Raw genomic sequence first — 21,494 nt, 5'->3', positions numbered from 1 at the left:
GATCACTTCCCTCTTCCATTCATCGATCAGATGCTTGAACGTTTAGCCGGTCATGCTTATTACTGTTTTCTTGACCGATATTCGGGATACAACCAGATCCCAATTGCTCCTGAAGACCAAGAAAAGACAACGTTTACCTGTCCATTTGGGACCTTCGCCTATCGACGTATGCCATTTGGGCTATGTAATGCTCCTGCCACCTTTCAAAGGTGCATGTTGAGTATATTTTCTGATATGGTCGAAGACTTTCTTGAAGTCTTCATGGACGATTTTTCTGTATTTGGGTCGAGTTTTGATGACTGTTTGGATCATTTGAAGTTAGTTTTGAAAAGATGTCGAGAGAAGCACCTCGTGCTAAATTGGGAGAAGTGTCATTTCATGGTTACCTCTGGGATAGTTCTAGGACACATTATTTCCCACAAAGGAATTGAGATAGATAAAGCCAAAGTCGATCTCATCGCAAATCTCCCTCCACCTAGAACTGTGAAAGAAGTTCGTTCATTCCTAGGGCACGTAGGGTTTTATAGAAGGTTCATCAAAGACTTCGGATAAATTTCAAAACCCCTGTGTAATCTGTTAGTCAAAGACATTTCTTTCGAGTTTTCTACCGTTTGTTTATCCGCCTTTGAGAAGCTAAAAACTGAGTTGACCTCAGCACCTATTATCCAACCACCCAATTGGGATCTCCCATTTGAGGTGATGTATGATGCATCCGATTACGCCATAGGTGCTGTATTGGGGCAACGAGTTGACAAACTCCCCCATGTCATCCAATATGCCAGCAAGACGCTTAATGATGCCCAACTCAATTATTCCACCACGGAAAAGGAACTACTAGCAGTAGTTTTTGTCTTAGATAAATTCCGTTCCTATCTTATAGGGTCCAAAGTAGTCATTTTCACTTACCACGCAGCGTTGAAATACCTTCTTGCCAAGAAGGATGCAAAAGCGAGGTTGATACGATGGATCCTTCTTCTTCAAGAGTTTGATCTCAAAATTCGAGACAAAAAGGGATGCGAAAATGTGGTTGCAGACCACCTATCTAGGCTAGTAGTTGAAACTCTCTCTGACTCACTTCCTATTTCTGAAAATTTTCCTGACGAGCAAATCATGGCACTTTCTATTTTTGACACACCTTGGTATGCTGACATTGTCAACTACCTGGTGACTGGTCAAACTCCCACCAGTTGGAGTAAACAAAATCGTCTGCGTTTCCTCGCCCAAGCCAAATGGTTCTTCTGGGATGATCCGTATTTATTCAAATACTGTCCAGACCAGATAATTCGTCGGTGTGTTGATGAGAGATAACAGAGTGGGATTCTCGAGTTCTGCCACATCACGCTTGTGGTGGACATTTTGGAGGAAAGAAAACAGCAGCTAAAATCCTACAGTGTGGTTTTTATTGGCCCACAATCTTTCGTGACGCTCATCTCTTTGCTAAATCTTGTGATAGATGTCAACGTCTAGGAAAAATCAGTCGAAGAAATGAGATGCCCTAACAATCAATTTTGATCATCAAAATCTTCGATGTTTGGGGCATTGACTTCATGGGTCCTTTCCCCATTTCACACGGATTCCAATACATTTTAGTCGCAGTCGACTACGTGTCAAAATGGGTTGAAGCCACAGCTTGTCGAACGAATGATCATAAGGTTGTTGTTCAATTTCTCAAAAATACTGTGTTTGCTCGATTCGGTACCCCTCGTGCTATCATTAGCGATGGAGGAAAACATTTTTGTAACCGAGTTTTCGAAAGCTTGATGCGCAAATATTCAATCACTCATAAGGTAGCTACTCCGTATCACCCACAAACCAGTGGGCAGGTCGAAATTTCTAATCATGAGATCAAAACCATTCTTGAAAAAACCGTTAATCCGACTCGTAAAGATTGGTCCTTACGATTATCTGATGCCTTGTGGGCTTACAGAACAGCGTTCAAAACTCCAATAGGAATGTCCCCTTATCGGTTAATCTTTGGTAGAGCCTGTCATTTACCAGTCGAACTTGAGCATCGAGCTTATTGGGCAATCAAATATTTAAATTTTGATCTAGCGAAAGCCGGCGAGCTTAGAAAGCTCCAACTCACTGAGTTGGAAGAATTAAGGAATGATGCTTACGATAGCGCAAAACTTTACAAAGATCGAACGAATATCTGGCATGATAGGCACATTCAGAGAAAATCTTTCCACGTAGGTCAGAAAGTGCTCCTGTATAACTCTCGCCTTCATTTATTTCCAGGGAAATTAAAGTCTCGTTGGACTGGACCATTTTTGATCCACAATATTCACCCTCATGGAAATATTGAGGTGTTCAACCCAGCCAATGGAAATACTTTCTAAGTCAATGGCCAAAGGCTGAAGTCATTTCATACTCTCCCTCATTCATCAGAAAAAGACTCATTTCTGAGTAATCTTGTGTACCAGGATTAGCTCTAATTCCATGTCTGGCTGAAGACATTAAACTTAGCGCTACTTCGGGAGGCAACCCTTGATTTCTGTACATATTTTGCATGACCATGTAGGATTTATTTTTCAATTCTTTTTTGCATTTACTCACTTTCTTTCAATTGTACACCCTGTGTAATGTGCTTTTCACTTTTACACCTTGTGTGGAACACTTCTTTTGGTTGTACCTACAACTTTTGCAACGTAATGACATCCGCTTTTAGGTGTACTCTAAACCTCTACTCTTTAATCATTGAGGACAATGTTAAATTTAGGTTTGGGGGTGTGGATAGCACATTTCAATTAAAAAAAAAATTAATTTTACATTGTTTTCGGTACATTTTTCAAAAATACCTTTATCAAAATTTTTATATGTACTGTCATCATACGAATTTTTAAACCAGGCTCATGTCCAATTTGTTTATAAATTCTTATTCCTCAAAAACAAGATATTTTGAAAAATAAAATTCACGCCACTTCTGATTGTAGTGAAAAAGTTATTTTGGATTAAGAGTTGTCTTCTTCGCTGTTTAGAATGAGAGGGAAAGCTTGAAAATACTGAACTTTGACCTCCTTGTCCTTTGGTTGGCTGAATAGAAGAAAAACAGAACTGTAGTTAATATTTTTTGGAGACAGCAACCATAGGATTAGACTGGGTACCTTGAAAAGGGCTACCTGCTTTTTGACAAAAAAGAATATCAGATAAATGATAAAGCGTGAAAAAGGTTGAAAAGAAAAGTAGAAATATGTGAAGGTTAGAACTGAAAAAGGGCAAATTATAAAAAGAGTCCAATGAGACCAAAATAGTTCAGTAGGGTGAAAGCCGTCAATGGTAAAAATGTGAGTACACTGGAATATCACAGATAAAGCCCCTTAGAGGTATTAAAGTGAACATCCATACTTCTCACAATCCCAGACAGGAGGCTCAGTTTCGAGTTAGAATTTAGGCAGACCCGTACATTATAGTAGTTAAGAAGGGAAACCTTGTTCCGAAAAATTTATGTTACAATCAGAAAATTTTGTGCACACACTCAAGATATTTCTGAAAATGAGGAATAAAAAGAATTTTTGCTCAAATAGACCTTTGACTGGATTTTTGAAAATTGGTGTGATGGCATTATATACAATAATTTTGAAGTTGTTATCTTTTAAAATGTTAGAATTTTGTGGGTATATTCATTGCAAACCCTCACGAGTCAAACTTGTCCACTAGGGGTAACCTAGGGGTTTAAGGGCTTACTGCATAAGCTAAATGCAGTCGGGAACCTCACGAAAGAGGAGTTGTTTACATTTAAGTTTTGCTCGGGACTAGCAAAATTGAGGTTTGGGGGTGTGATAAGGTCCCAATAATCTCACTTTGGGACCGTAATTTCACCGAGATTACCATCGTATAAATACTAGTTCCCTTAAAATAATAATAAATTTTATTAAATCCCAAATTAATATGACTAACAATAGTTTGTTACTAATTTCAGGTAAAAAGGGTACATTCGGAAACCAACAAACGATGTAACAACTATGGTTACAATATGCAAGCCGAAAGGAAGTTTCCAGAAAAATCTCGGTCGATTTGGGCACCACGTCACCGCGCCGCGGCTAGGCATGACCGCGCTGCGGTCACCTCGAGGAATTTGCCCTCGAGATTTTCACAGAAGCTTCCAATTGCTTCGGTGGTTGTAACTGAATGGGTAGTTTGAAGCGAATCATTCGAAAAGTTGACCCGATTACCTGAATACAAATGTTATAAATTGAAGGGTTGATTTTAGAGAGTGGGTCCCTCTCCTTGCTCTCTTCTTCTCTAATTTTTGATTTCTTCTCTTTAATTCTCTGTAATTTTCCTTTTGGTGAGATCTTGAGTGTAGTGAGAACATCAAGAATAAACCATTGGCTCTATTGTAACTCTTTTGAGAGATCCTCAAGAAAGGAATCAAGTTGCATTTCTATTTTAGATTTTCTTCTCATCTATTGTCTTATTTACTTTTTTTCTTGCTGCAACTATGAATCTTGCAATGAGTGGCTAGAATCTCCTTAGAGAGTTCAATAATGTCAGAGCAAGTCCATCCATTTAATGTAGTTTCAAATTCATTATTCTTACTTATCTTGTTAAATATTCTGTAAATTCTTCTTTGATTAGATCTCTTAGTTTATATTTCTGATTCAACTTTGATAGCCATTACTTAGATAAGTTCAAGAATGGCTATGCTCTGTGAAGAATCAGAATATAGATTAAGCAATCTCAATTAGAATAGGATTTATATGAATAACTTTTAGTTACTTTCATTGATTAAACAGCTCCACTTTCCGATCCATGATCAATGACTTGCTACATGGATTGAGTTAGATTTAGAATTAATCTGTATTGTGGATGGTTTGCAAAGGCTACATTGAACTCTCTAATCCCTCTCTCTTAGAATTTCAATCTTTATTTTCTGTTTAGATTTCAATTTAGTTTCTACTACAACTTTGTTTTGTTTTTAAAACTAATCTGTTTTTGTTTCTAAATTCTGTTTTGGCATTTTTATCCGAATGAATCCTTGAATCCTCATTGTCCCTGTGGAACGAATTCGACTTACCCAAAGTCCATTTCTTAATTTTAATCTCTGCATCTCTATTGCAAGCTTTACAATCGATCAATAGTTATATATTATAGTATAATATATTATATTATTATATATTTTAATATAAGTTGATGTTCATTCATACCGCGAGAGTGAAATAAAAATAGAAACGAGTGGATTTTGATAATGGATTCGTTTACGTTATCTTTGATTGATATTTAAATGTGTTTCATATATCAATTAAGATCTGACACTGAATGTCAAAATATCCACGACTTCAAGATTTACTTAGTAATTAGATTATTTTGTCAAAACGTAAAGAAAATAATAAGAAAAATCATTTTAACACTGTAGGATCGAATAAAACCCAACTGCGAAAGTAGATAACTTATAATTTCAAATTCATAGTATAATTTTCAATGAAATATATTTTATTTCAAATTTGATAATTAATCTCAAATTTATTATGATTTAATTTTGAAATTCATGAATCAAATTGTAGAATAATATTTTTTTATATCATTTATCTAATATTTTAATATTGTGAAATAAAAATAAATAAATTTGGGTGAGTGTAACGAAAAATCAATATGTTTAACAAATTAATTTTCATAGTAATTCTCGAAAAGTGTTCATTTAAAAAAAAATTGTTAAGACGTCCTGTTTTGAAAGTATATTTTCATTGGGTGATAATCTATTAAAAAAATAAAATATTTAAGTTTAAATTTGAAATCGAGAATGAAAATCTCGATTATTTATAATCGAGAATGAGATTCTCGACTATATGTGCTTATGTTGAAGAATTTTCAAGTTAGAGCACTTTTGAACACTGTGTAATAAAGCATAAGATGCAATTAGAATGATAACCGTGGGACGGTGTACCTATATGTTTACTACTTTCGATATACTACTGTATGTTTATAATTTTAAAATACTTAGGAAGATTATCACATTTACAAATTTATTTTAAATAAATTTCAAAAAATATATATATATATATATATGTATATATATTTTGTTATTCCTTAAAAGGGTAATGAATATCTATATAATTAATCGGTAGCTTATTTCAGAAGCAATCAATTAATTTATAATAATAAAGGTTTGATATTCTCTTTGTAGTATGTGATATCCCTTAAAAATACTATTATACCTATTATTCGAAAATTTCTTATATTATATTTATTGAAAAATAACAAAATTGTAATGTAAAGATGATTTATATATACTAGATTAATTGATGACACATACATATCACAGAGGTACAATGAAGCTGATTTGTCAAATGATCATTTACAATTTATAATAGTCAAATGATTGATCTCCGTTAGGGATCAACGACCAACTTGAATTAGAAAACACGGTCAACTAATTATGATAAATTATCAGAACGACCATAAAATAAAAAACCAATGGTAAGTTTCACACTATTAAGTACTAGAATATAAATATACAGATCAGGACTTTTGTATCAGTTGTGTACCTCATCATTCTTATCAAATATACCACTATGACTGATATTCTTATGTCATGTTTATGTTTCTTTTGTTTTATTATTAGATGGAGATGTTTCGTTATTGTTTTATTAATAATTAGTATATTTTTAATTTTATTCGTTTTGTTTACTTATTTAAAAATCTGCACTATTTATAATAGATTAATTTATTTAATTAATCATGTTAGGACTATTAATTTGAAATGTGAGTTTATTATTAAATAACTTTTTTATTACTCATTTTATAAACAAAACATTATAAATATCCCAACTATCGAGATACCTATTTCTGATGAGGAACATTATATAAAGGGGTCGTAAGATTAGGATGATGAATACTATTTCTTTATATGTGAGCTTAGATTGGAGTTTAATAGAACTATTTTGTTTAGTTTGTACTTCTTTTTATATATTAATATCATATGTGTTGTGTATTCTTGTATTTATATGTCTAGAGAGTGATAATTAAGGTTTATGATGTAGACAACTGTCGATTGATATGCAATATATAGTTGATATATGTACATTTTTGGGTTATAATTAGTAGTTGATGTACATACACTTTTGGATTATAATTATAATTATATATTTTTTTAAATGATATATATTCGACATAAGATGGTGGTTGGAATGCAATTGGATATATGAATTTTGATTATACAGGTATGTTTATATAGGTAAAATTTTTTCATAAATCTAATTTTTAAGAGAAATTTTGTCGAAATTATTTGGAAGAAATTCATATCGTATTTAGACATTTAAGATCTTGATTTTGATTTTTTTTCCTTTTACTCCACCTTTGAGATTTTGAAAAATCTAGATCTTAAATCGAAAGCGTGACAAAATCCTTTTATAAAATGATAATCCAACACCACAATATCCCTTTTGATTCCATGGAAAATGAGAAAAGATTTTCCTCTCTAAACGACAAATTCTATGTGCAAGACAAATCATTTTCTCTGTCATTTTAAATTAATTTCGTTATCAAACATAAGAAAATAACAGTTTTCTAGGCAAATCATTTGCCTTGTCGTGTAATCAAACTGATCCTTTTTTACTCTCATTTTTTTTATAAAATACCCTAACGTATTCTCCTTTGAAAAATCAATAAAATTTTCTTATATGATAGCATGATACAATTAATGAGAGAAGTCATGATTTTCAAGAAGGACAACCTTGTGAATTGTCATTGCTTGAGAATTCACGAGAGAAATTCATGTGTCATACAACTCATATTTTAATTGAACAATGCTGAAATGACCTCACATCACACACCCTGATGTGGAAGTGCACAGGAACAATAGATGTTTTTCCTTGAGATACAAGTGAAAAAACATCTATGATTCTTATTCACTTTCACGTTAAGATGTGCAATATAAGGTCTAATCTTGAGGTCACTCTACCACGACTCATTTTAATAACTTAGTAGCCAAGCAAGATAATAGAAACCAAACACTACGTCAAGTGAGCAAAGCTTAAAACAGTCTAAGGATCTACTAGTCAAATGTAACAATTCTCAAACCATAACATGCATAAAACAAGAAAAATAAAGAGCAAAAAAGGAAAAATATAGTCAACTTCATTTATTTTTCTAGATAGTTTGCTTACTTTGAAGTTTCCGTGTTTTACTTTATCCACCATTAATGGTGAATTCTGAAAAGATGAACACAAAAGTATGATTTGTTCTACATGTTTATATATGTGATATGTTCTATAACGGATTAAAAGAGTTCTTATTTATTTATTTTATTAGGCAAAACAAATATAATTATCCAAGGATGATAATCCAATCTCTAAACCTGCCATATTACACAATTTTTTGGTTATAGTAGTTCACTAATATCTATTTTCAGTATGTAAGCCTTGTAAATATACGCAAGATTTTAGATCTTAAACGAAACCCAAATTACTCGTCTTGGATTCCAATATTTGTAACTAGGCCATCTCAATGACATTCGAATCTGAGTCATAACTGTCAAGATTTCAAGCCTCAACAAATTTTTGTGAATTGGCAGTTCAACAATTATAAATCATTTTTGGTATTTTTTCTCAAATAAATTAAAATATAATTAATTTTTTTAGAATTTAAATGTTTTTTTCTCTAGATAAAATAAACTTTTGTTACTGATCACCTACTATTAAATATTTTGATTGTTAATTAAATATATTTAAATCAGCTGGGAAGGAGATTGCACAAAACATTCTCAAAGAGAAAATGAATCTTCCTGGTCAATGTTGGAATTTCTATAAAAGTTAGATATGGCACGAGGAGTATGGGTGGTCCTCGTGCACCACACACAAGTGACAGTTGGGCTTCCATGGACTGTGGATGGCGGTCCGCTATTAGCGTTGTGTGGGTCAACCATATGTGTGGACCATACACTGAAAGTCCACTAAGTCATTTGGTCAACCATGTGGACCATAAACTTATAGCACAGTTATAAAACTCAGACTGAAAGTCCACTGAGTCGAGGCAACTCGTTCTACAACTAAAAAAACGTTGTTTTAAAGAACAAAACTTGAAAAAAGAAAATAGAGTCATGACAATCTGACAACCTCACGTGGCAAACTCAATCGACTCTGTTGATATGACAAGTTAGGGAATCATAGATCTGTATGCCTCGGGATACACTTTTTATGGGAAAGTGCAGTTTTGTATCCCGAGGGGTGTAGATCTACGGTTCTCAAACTTGTCATGTCAGGAGAGTCGATTGAGTGTGCCACACGGGGTACTCAAATTATCACGCTTCAAGAAAAAATTCTAGAAATTAACTTGCTTGGATACTTGAGTGTCGATCTCAATGTGAAAACCCTAATATCGAATTTGATGCTCAAGTATAGTTTAAGAATTGTAAAAGAGTAGTGATAATCTAACGCGCTATGTGACATACACCCCGCTATGCCCCCATCACAAAATCGTAGATAATTTGCCTTGGGATACACAAGAAAAGTATTTATGATTATGCATATCCCAAGGAAAGTGATTTACGATTCTATTATCAGGGTGTATGTTAAAGGGGGGCATCAAAAAATCATTATTAACGATAAAAATTATTATAAAGGAAGATGGGGTTGAGGGACTATTTAGAAAGAAAGCCCTCCCACAAAATCTATTAAGTAAGGCGCGTGTTACATGCGCCTAGAAGTTTAGCTAGGGCACCCATGCCATAGCCATGGGTTAGAAGTTTCAAAATGAGTTGATCTCTATCATTTTGAAACTTCTAACCCCTTCAAAAGTGGTTTAAAAAAATGAATGATATACAATTTTTCAACTTGTTTTGATAGGGTTAGAAGTTTTGGATTGGATTGGTTTTTGGTGAGGAAGATCTCCTCAACATAGAGATCATCCTCACAAAATCAGCCCATTATGAAACTTTTAACTCATATAAGACAAAAACATTGGTATATGATGTGCATCTGTACGTCAATGGGCAAATGTTATGAAAATGGGTTGTAAAATGGTGAAAATAATTCTTGTGAATCACAAAGAGATATCTAGATCCATCAATAAGTGGGCTGCAAACATTTACGTTCCATGAACTTTTTAAAATTGGACTCTTCAAATATCAAACGAAGTATGGCTGATCTATATTCAGAAAACATAGGTTTCCTATGTTGGGATGCCAATATCAGCTCTCATTTTTTATTTTATTTTTCCCCTTTTCTGTCCAACAACGACGGATAAGCGCATGATGGTTGAGACTATGGCTCTCCATAAAACTAAGTGTAATGATTTTATAACTCAACCTGACAGGGTGACTCAAAAACTCAATTGATGTGTACCCTAAGAACCTCTAGGGATACACAACATCCGCATAAAACATGTGCAGTTGTGTATCCCGAGGGAAAAATCTACGGGTTCTTGCACCTGCCACATCAGTGAGTTTTTGAGTTACTATGTCAGGTTGAGTCACAAAATCAGCACTCTAAGATCTAAGGTATTGTAGATCTATAACGAGGCTGTTGACTGTTGAAATAAATAAGATCTTGAAAAGAAACGTCACGGTACTAAAACAGTTCTATTTCTACTTGTTTACTTAACCATGAGATATGTATATTGTTTTATATATAAAAAAAAATGCTAAAAAAGCATTTTTGATATCAAAATATTGTTCATTTCAAGATTTGCCATTTTAATAAAATAACTTATTTTGAAAATGGTAATTTACTGTTTTCAAAATTAAGATGAATAGTATACCATTTTATTAATTTGTCAATTTTCTGTGCAAGTTTTGGTAAATTACCATTAAACTTAACTCTCCAAGGGAATTGTTGTGACATGTCTAGTATTTTTAATTTGGGCTTGAGCTTCAAGAGGCTACTTCAGAAGTTAAGGGGCCTTTTCCTTGACGCAGAGGCTAGAACATGGATGGTCTATTGCTCGTTATAATGTCTACCTTGTTGCAAAGAGTTATCAGCAGGAGCATGGCATTGAATACAGTCCTATTTCAAACAATACACAATAAGAGTCATTCTTGCTCTTCCTGTCCAATTTAATTTGCCTTTGCTACCATAAAGGGACTTATGCATGTAGGTTACATTAGTCCCTTTATGGACTTAAGCAAGTATGCTGTTCTTGGTTTGATGGGATTACGTGTATTAGTTTTCTCTTGTATTTGATTGTAATGATGTTGATACATCTTTATTTGTTCAGCATTGTGTCAGTTCCATCTCGATCATTCTTTTATGTATGCCAATGATATTATCCTTACTGAAAGTTATACATCCTATTCATAACTTCTAATTAAATAAGACAGCTACTATTGCCATGCCAAGTTTTACCAATGCCACACCAATTCCTATACAAATCACCAAAAAATTACATGCAGTTCATGTGGCATTAGTAAAAATTGGTGTGGCAATAGAAACTCTCTTAAATAACTAAACTATGTTTCCAACACTAAGTACGACATGGGCCCATTGCACTACATCTTAGAGCCCAAATCCTATGGGGTAGCACAATGCCATTCAATTTCTATAAGTAAATGAATATCAAGATTTTGAAAACAGTAATTGGACTACCACTAAGTACTTGAAACCAAGGTGGATCAGAATTACAGAAGAAATCATATAGGTGTTAAGCAAGAATAAGAAATTTTGACTGCCAAGTCTGATACACCAATCATGGAAAATTGACACTTTCGTGGCATCGATCAATGCACAGACTGTCTTTACATTCCCTTTGTGACAAATCACTAAAATCTCCAAAACAAATTGGGCAGAAACATGTGCCAATGCAGACATTGCAAATCAAATGGGAACAATCCAAATCCAATGACTATTCCATCAAGTTAACACCATTTCAGTCCAAACCAAAAGATTTAAACTGACTACATTGATGCTTTAAAGATTATTTCGAGTCACCTCACTTAGGGCTGTGTCTATCTGCAGTTATGCCTCGCTCTCTTTCATAAACAATTCTCTCAAAAGCTTAAAAAAGAGCCCAAGTCTTTAGATTGTAGTTAGAAATAGCATCAATAAAAGATTCAATAGGGTCGTCATTCAATTTAACTCTTGGTAAGGAATAATTGAACAAGATAATCATTGGATTTGGATTGGGCATCTTTCCCTTTTCTGCATAAAATTAAAGAAAAAACAAATGCATTCTTTCCTTTTTACCAAGGTGATCCAAACAAGCAGTAACATTGGTCGCAAATGTACCATGTGTAGTTCTGTATCCCGAGGAAAAAGTTCTATCTTTCTGTGTCTGTGCCACGTCAGCTGGAGTATTGACCAAGTGAAGATTTTCTAGTTAGAAAATGATCATTACTCGTTGTACCTACTTCATGTGTTTCACCCACTACACCCACTAAAGAGGAATATCGCTAAAAAGAATATGTTTCTAAAAGCATTAAGGGGAAATTATATGAAAAAAAAAGACACGTGCATAAATAGTTTGCAAAAAGATAATTATTTTGTCGAAATTACAGATAGGAACCCAAAACGTCACTTCAAGTGACGTTTTGATCCATTTACTAAATTACCCTTTAAAAAAAGCCACTCGAAGTGGCTTTTTTTATTTTTTAAATATAAGGAAAATGACTTTAACTTTGAATGGTGATAAATACCCCAATTGTAAATTTAAAATTAATATAATCAAGGTCATTTTAATTAAAAATCGAGAAAATGACATTTGCACGTCAGTCAAATCAAGGTTGCCTGTTTTGCAAAGAGTACGACTAGCCTTACTAGGTTAGTAAGGATTTCACCTCTAGTAAGGGTCCTTGGACTCATCTTGTGACATAAAAAAACATGATCCGATGCTTCAAGATTGTAGAAGACAAAATTCTATAGTAAAAAAAAATTATTTTCACAGTTGAATTTTAATTTTAAATTTTTGAGTGAGGTGGAAGTTTGGTAGCCATAAATTTTCAAAACCTTTGATCAAGCCAAAAGTTTTGGATATGGATTTTTCAATGAAATTTAAAGGGTTGTGGTGTTGAATTGCTAATGTGGTAATCCATTTGAGTAAAACAACCCTTAATAAGGCTAAAAATCTGTATCTAGTTAGTAAGGAAAATGTTTCTCTTTTGAATCTTCAAAATGGTATAGTAAGAAACATGATCCCATGCTTCATGGGTTTTAGAGGGAAAAATTATATGAACTTAGAAGAAAAAAAATTTTAAAAAAAATAAATAAAAAACTAATATCAACCATTGAATTTTAATTTTAAATTTTAATTTTGGAGTCAGGTGGAATTTCGGTAGCCGTCTATTTTCAAAACCTCCGATCAAACTCAAAAAAAAATTGTTTTCTGAATTTTTTTCTTTTAATCTAAGCTTTTTGATGAAATCTAAAGGACTGTGGCATTGGATTGTTAATGTGTTAATCCATTTAATCAAAGCAAGTCTTACTAAGGCTTAAAATATTTACTAAGTTAGTTAGGAAAATGTTTCCCTTTTAAATATTACAAAATAGGATAATTATAAAAGCACCCCATGAATTAATAAGGGCAGTCTACACATAACTGAATTATTGTCTTATATAGGTTAAAAGATTCAGAATGAACTTATTTTTGGTGAGGATGATCTTTATAATTATTCAATCACCTCACAAAAAATCAGCCCATTTCGAGACTTTTAACCCAATCAAAACTCATTTACAAAAAAAAAAACAAAACAAAAAAAAAACGAATAATGTACAATTTTTGAATTTGTTTTGATGGGATTAGAATTTTCGGAATGGTCTAATTTTTTGTGAGGGTGATCTCCTAATCATAGAGATCATCCTCACCAAAATCAATTCATTCTTAAACTTTTAACCCATATGACACAATATAATTTGGCTATGATGTGAGTTGCCCTTGTTAATTTATTTCTCCTTCACAAGTTAGACTTGTCCTTCACTTATTTTTTAAACTAATTTTTTTTTATTTCTCAAAATCCAAGAAAATTGCAATTGCACATCCCTAAAGAGGTAGGATGCGAGAAAAAAAAAAAAAAAAACTCCACTTGAAGTAGCATTTTTTGAAGTTCAGGGTATTATTGTCGAAACATAAGAAATTCAAGTGGCATTTTACGTTCCTATTGATAATTTCAACAAAATATTTATATTTTTTATAAATATTTATTCTCGTTAGTTTTTCTTTTAATTTTTTTATAATTTCCCAAGCATTAACGATCAGTGGGAGTTTTTCACATCCCCATGCACCAACAACAAGCTTCAGGATCTGCTCAACCCGCTCAGCAACTCCAGTTCAGATACCAGCACTAGCTCAGGCTACTCGTTTTTGTCCAGTACCCAGTGGCACAGCAAGCAGAGGCAACTTGTCACGGGGAATCTAATTGGGGAAGAAAGCCAGAAAAGAACACAATTGAAGAAAAACTTTTAAGTCAGATGGAAGCCTTTCACGAGGAATTGAGGAAGCTCAAGGGAACTTACACATTTGGTGGAACTGGGTTCAAGGATCTCTACTTTATTCCAATGCAACTTCACAAAAAACTCAACATATTCGCAGATTGTACAAATGTTGTTTGGTTTATTCCTCAAAACCATCATTTTCAAACTACTAAAAAAATCCTATATTCTTGATATTTCAAGGTTGAAGGGTAAAAAGCTTGCCTTGAAGGTTGAACACTACGAGTTCTAAAACGAAAGTCAAGATTCTTATTTTGAAATGAAAACTGAAGGAATGTTTAATAAGATTTTAGAAGAAGAATGATGTTGAAGACGATGGTATCGCCACATAATTTGTCAATTTAATCAGTTGGTCTATTATTCGATGAATTTTTCTAAAATTTCCAAATTATTTGGACGATTTTGTGACATTGCTTAAGACACCATAAAACATATTGCTGCTCAATTTGAGTCAACTGTACCATCCACAAGGAAAGTTGTAGCTCATTCTTGATGCAAATAATAGAGTATACCGAATCTGAATTAGTAAGGATTTGAGGAAATTATTTGGACAATTTTATGGTGTGCAAGAACATCCGTCACCATATTTCCTTGTCTCCATACATGCTGAAATTTTCATATCTTATTTGAGAGTGCTTATCTGATTTGATGAAAACAAGAATCAAGCTTCCAAGGTAATATTTCCCTTTTCAGCCAATTAACTAAGAGCGTAGAATCAGATTCAAAAATCATTTTCATAACTCTTAAGATAATTAAATCAAAACATTTTAATAGATCTCTAAATTTACTTTTCAAACTAATTTTTTTATTTTCTTCAACATTCAAATCTAAAACAACCAAATAGGAATTTGGTGGAGGTTGAAGATGCGATGTGTTTTGTTAGGAAATCCAAAAACATCATTTCTATATGGTTCAAAATTTTCCCATTTTTGGACTGAAACTTTTTGGAACTTATACGAATTGATCCTTTACCGAATAATTATCAAATCTGAACTTTGTTACTAAGACTCATGGAAAATGGCTTAAGGACCCTCACTTCCGTTTTCTACCCAAATTTTTAGAAAAAAAAATGGTAATTTAACACCCAATGTTTTGATCAAATTAGATATATATATATATATATATATATATATATATATATATATATATATATAACCTTGCATTTGCAACCTTGCAAAGACCCCATTGTGCTTTAAAAAAAAACAAAAACTTTGTGATTTAGCCCCGCATGTTTAGGTGGATATTAGAGATATCCCATGTGTTTTGCAAATTGGCAACATGCGTCCATTGGCCTCTATATCCCCAAACTAATAAAAAAGGACTTGGGGCCTTCAAATTCAACCTTTATTCACTCTCAGAAACATACTAACAAAATTCAGATTCTTTAATTACATTCGAAGGAGATTCAATTTAGATAAATTCAAAAATGTTTATAGAAAAAGTTGTACGAGTTTTGGGGAATATTTTCTTGCCAAAATCCATGATCTTCAACTCCCTAAAAATCATTTCTTATTCTTGAGACTTAAATGTTAAAGAAATAAACTTTTGAGATATTAAGCTTAAGCCAAACATTTTTATAAGTCCTAATATCTATGATTTTAGTGGAAATCTTCTGTCACTATTATGAAAATGATTGCCCAACCATCATTTTTTGTAAAAAGTCCAAAATTTGAATGGAAGGAAGCCAAGATTATCAGTCGACCATCGTTAGCACTTAGTCCCCACTAGCCAAAAACCTTAGCTCTGCCCCTGAGTATGGCCATTGGGCATTTGTGATGAATCCCAAAAGAGCGAGGAAATTTAGTCAGGTGAGGATGTACACTATCCATTACTTCTCTCCCACTCTAGGATTGTTTGACACAATTTTTTGGATTAAGACATCATGAATTTTCTACTAAATTAGCTTATGACCCAGCGAAGATGAAATTATTACCATGGAAGCTGTTCCATAATGTCAATTCTTGGGAGTCTTTGCCGTCAATTCCGTGACCAAAGTGTGAATGAAGGTCTTTTAATTTGTGCTTCTAAAGCATCATTGGATTCATAACCTTCAACATTGTTCCCAAAAGTTTAGTTTCAGGTTGTGCCTTCTTAAGAAGACCTTAAGACCTCCATGGACTCAAAGTAGGTGACCTACACTACATGACAAAAGGGATAAATTTGACGTCAAGTTCCGTAGAAGCCCTAAGATAACTGAATTTAAACTTGAAATTTTTTGTTCCTTTGGTTACCCTTTCGATTAGCTTTGAAAAGATGAAGAGAATTGTTCGGCCAGCCCAAAGTTCACTTTTGGCTAATTGGACGTCTTTTGGTTACATTTCTAGAGACAATACAAACTTCTTAAACTCCTTCAGTTAGCTTCAGCTAATTGAATAGAACTATTTGTCTAATCAATGTACATTTCTTGGCTAACTGAAGGGCTCTCGGTTTGATTTCCATAGGTAGTATATTTCGAGCCTCGAGCTTTCGGTCAGCTTTGCCTAGCCGAAGATATTTTTTTTTAAAGATAATCGTTAGACACTCCGTTAACCGAGAAGGGCTCCTTGGCTAACCAAACATATCCACCATGTCCAAAAATCTTTAAATAGAAACCTTGTTCGATTAGGATTTTTGCTTGAGTCATTAGAGAGTTTTGTGTTGCCACTTACACAAACAAGCCACACTCTTCTTTTCCAACTGTAGGACCTTATAAATCCTAGTTTTCTTAGAAAACCCTCTCAAAATATTAAGGTTAGACCATTAACTTCACCTTCATCCTTGGCACAACTTTCTATTCTTCTTGGAACATCTCATGGAGTTCTAGATAGAGCTTATTGGAGTTGGAAGTACAATGAAGCTTTTAAGACTCAAGTCTACAAGACCTCCAACTTTATCATTTTTCTTTAGTTTATGGGTTTCTTTGTTTGCTTCTTGTAAAAAACCAAGCTCTTCATTGGTAAAGAACTAATAAAGAGTGAGTGATGGGTTTACTAGGTTTTCCTCAGTAAAAACCTAGGTGTTTAGGGAATATCTTCCTAGTTGGGTTCTTGGTTAGCCTTGTCAAAATCATGGTGTGTGTACAAACTCTTGAGTAAGGTTTAGTGATTGGTCCTACCAAAAAATCAGCTGTCAAAGGTTCGAGGTGAACTATAAACCTTTAGGTAGTGGAAAGCCAAGACCTTAAGAAAGGGACCCTTGGGAATGGATGTAGGCATCTGGGTGAACCATTATAAATCTCGTGTGCATTAAGTATTTGATTAAATTCATGTCTAAATTTGCTTGATTTAATTAAATTTCTGCTGTATGTGTTAATGTGCTTTCTTGCTAAAATTGATATATCTATTAATTAGCTTTCCTTAGTAGGAGGTAGCACATTCAGATGGTCCTACCTAGGAAATAAGATTAATCCCTAGTGCAAAAAGATTCTAAAAAAGTCTTATCCCCCCCCCCCCCCCCCCCTCCCTCCTCCTCCGCGTCGGACAAAATTGCAATTCACATGTGCAATATCACAATACTCTTGTCCAATAAAATCATTAAGGATGAGGTGCAAGACTCAATTGGTTTCTCTATGTCCATGAGTCTAAAACCGTTGATAGATCATCTATTTTTCTCTTGTTTCTTATCACATAACTCTTGTCCAATTAAATCATTAAGGATGAGGAGCAAGACTCAATTGGTTTCTTTTTGACCCTGAGTCTAAAACCCTTGATCATCTATTTTTCTCCTGTTGCTTACCAAGGCAGGTGTGGACAGAGTTTTTAGTTGTTGTTGTTTTAAAGCCCTCATTCTAACCTAGCTGTTGGAGAAAATCCCACGCTTGGGCCTAACTCCGCCCTACCCAGTAATGAACTACTATTCAAACTTGCCTAAGGGACTACTTAGAAGCTACCTCTTAGCTAGGAAGATAGAAAAAACTAAGTGATCTTTGATGGATCCAAATCAATATCTCGCTATGCTCTCCAACTTATTTTGTCATGGTTGAAAGAATAAAAATTGATGTTTCAGGGTAAGGATGAAAGTCCAAATCGTCTGATGGTCCATTTGCAAACATTTATGAATCCATTTGATTCTTAGGAATCCTAGACCATTAAAAGCAGTTTGTTGGATTTGAATCTCAGTTGGTTGGATTAAGTTAAATTTAGATGGACATAATAGAGGCAACCTAGGTGAATTGGGGTGGTTGCATTGCTTGTAACAACTACTTAGGTCTTCTCTGGGCTCATTGCTTCCATTTTAATCTCAAATAGCATAGCTGATTTCTTGTAAAAGATGGGCTATGCCCCTGTTAGTCATGTATAATTCAAGTTTATAATCTAATTTTTTTACTTCCTGGCAAACAAAAAAATAAAAAAAAATGAAAATGAAAAAGAAAAAGATAAGAGCTTTATCTAATAGTCTCCAAGTATATTTAACAGATTTGTGTGACACTGTTGGTTGTGATGATACTGATTTTATAGTCCTAGTTTATGCCTTGAAGAATGGGATTGACTCATATGAGTTGGGTTCTTAAAGAATAGGTTCGTGATGTAGATAGATTTGCTGACACATATCTCAATTTCTATGATCAAGTTAAGAAGCATTGAAGAAAGAAATCAACAACATTCATTGAGTCAAATCTATTTGACAGAGTGAACTCAATTTGACTGAGTCAACTCGATCGAATCTTTGAATGGTCCTCAAGACCTAACTCAACTTATGCTAGGACTCCTCTTTTATTGAATTTCTATTTTTTAAATTATTAAATAGTCCTAGTTAGTTTCTATTTCAATTTTAAAATGTTCATTTTTCTACTTTGCTTCTAATTTATTTAATGTTTAAAATTCGTTTTTATTCTTTAAGTTATAATTTGAAGTCATTTTATGTATTCCAATTTAGTTCTAATAAGATTACAAGGTTAGTAGTTATAGATAAATTAAAAAGTTACTTTTTAGTATTTTAGAAGGTTTATTAGTTGTTATGGAGGAGTTATCTATATAAGGAGTTCTAATAAGTAAATTTTGAAGTTAATTTTTTTAAGATTGATTAATAAAAGAATAAGAAGAGATTTCTTCCATTTCTTTGTTTCTATTTTTTTTTTTTGTTTTTTTTGTTTTTTTTTTTTTTTTGTAATTTTGAGCATATGAACTCGATATTGATGTTTAATTTTAATGTTTACGATTGATTTCCATCAATCTCAAATCAAGATTGAAGTTTCTAGTCCGTTTTGCTCAATTTAGGCTGTGGTTGGATTGAGAAAAGTGGGGAGAAGAGAAATTCATTAAAAGAAGAGAAGAGAAAGGAAGAGAAGAAAAGAAAAGAGAAATTCAATTTCTCTCCACCATGTTTGGATTAACAAAAAAGAACTTAAGACAATTTTGAAATTTTAAAATACCTTAAAAAGAGATCTAGGGGCAGAGTTGAAATTATAAAATATTTTAAAAGAGTTTCTCTCCTCTTCTTTCCATTTTTGGAGAAAAAGAAAACTGATATTTTTTTTCTCTCCAATTCTTTTCTCTTCTCTCCCCATTTAACCATCCAAACAAGAGAAATTGAGAGAAACTCATTTATTTTCTCTTCAATTCTCTTCTCTTTTATCCATTTCTCTCAATCCAAACATAAGGTTAGAAATTCTTCATTACTTTTAGTTCTTGAGATTTCACTATAGAACTAGATTTTTAACATAAGTTATAGGATTGTGTGTTCTACCCTACATTAGTTCGTAATAGCTAGAACAAATTTTCGAATACCCATTGGAACATGCATCATGTATTTAGCAAACGGAATTTGGTGAAGGACACATTGGCTAAATTATCTTCTTGATTCGATAAGTCTTTAGTTCCCATTCTTTATCTTCCTTTCCTTTGGATGTAAGAAATTTTTTTTATGGGTGATTTAGCTGGTATTGCTTTAGTTCGTTTGATATGCCCCCCCTTCTCTATACTTGTATTTCTCTCCTCTTTCCAATCCATTTTCCTTTTTATAAAGCAAAGAAAATTAACTAAAAATAAAAACTCATCGATGGGAAAAAATAATAGAAGAAAAGGAATAACAAATTAAAAGGTGTTGTTATAACACTTTATTTATGCATAATATTCTGGATAATCCCAGATCCTAGAAATTCGAATTTCTACCTCTTCACGCCTAAGAATTGACAAAGGGATACAGTTCATATCTAAAATTACAACTCCCACCAACAACCCTTCCTCCTTCTTTCCCATCACAACAGCTAGGAAGCTCATTTATGGCATCGTCCAAACACTTCTTACACTCAGTGCTAGAGAGGTCCCTTGTGCATTGAACAAGACCATATAGTTTATCCGATTCTCCGAGCTGTTCTTCTCCAGTCGCAAACAGCAGCGGAGTAACTTGGGCCTTGGTAGATAACTGAATTAACAGCTCCCTTGTTTTCTTATTAAATGATTCTGGATGGCTTACTTTATTTATGTTCGACATGTAGAACCTGTTTTCGTAGTCAATTTTTCCAAAGAACTTTACATCCGAGTACTTCAAGAGACAGTAATCGTACCATATGATCGCTCCTTTGTCATTGGGACAGCGATTGCGAATCTCACTACTTGCCTCAATAACACAATTCTTGCACTCTTTGCTTGCGACATCACCCCGACATAAAGCAAGCCCGTTCACTACATCTTGGCCTTTCCCTATAGAGCTTTGGCTATAACCCGTCCTGGGTACTGAGGTAGAGAGGTAACTCACCAACATGTTCAAGTTCTTCTCATAAGGTCCATTCGAAGTATAGTTCTTGGACAAGGAGCAAAAATGAAAGAGAGGATCCATGCAGGTGACGCTGTGGAGAAGAAGAGTGAAGGATAAGAGACAAAGTGGGGAAGAAATGAAGAAATTCATGGTAAGTGATTATGGAAGGGAGATGTTTTTTGTTGGATTGGTTTTTTTCTAGGAATTGTTCTCCTTTAAATAGAGCAAATATCATATATTGCCTTGTTTGACAAGTACTAACCTCTCTCTCATAAACGTATGGTTGAGCAAATCAACAAGTTGCTAAGTTGTGGGCGCACTACATCAACCCAAAGTTGAAAAACCTGAAATTCTAGATAACAAGTATTACATAATCAATTAAAAGAATCTGAAATGGTGTTTAAAAGAAGTTAGACTGGATGATCTTACAAAGAATTGATCATGGTCAATTCTCAACTAGTCACC

At 33.4% G+C, this 21,494-nt stretch overlaps 1 pseudogene; it reads right to left on the bottom strand.

Annotated features, from left to right (window-relative positions):
* Positions 1 to 20,390: 20,390 nt before the first annotated feature.
* LOC147392020 (antimicrobial ginkbilobin-2-like protein pseudogene) lies at positions 20,391 to 21,202 on the bottom strand (annotated as a pseudogene).
* Between the last annotated feature and the right edge of the window lie 292 nt (positions 21,203 to 21,494).

Source organism: Akebia trifoliata, chromosome 11 (assembly GCF_017979445.1).
Source record: "Akebia trifoliata isolate Shusen 1 chromosome 11, ASM1797944v1, whole genome shotgun sequence".
Lineage (NCBI taxonomy): Eukaryota > Viridiplantae > Streptophyta > Magnoliopsida > Ranunculales > Lardizabalaceae > Akebia > Akebia trifoliata.
The sequence above is the reverse complement of the archived record's forward strand: the minus strand, read 5'-3'. Positions and strand labels throughout refer to the sequence as shown.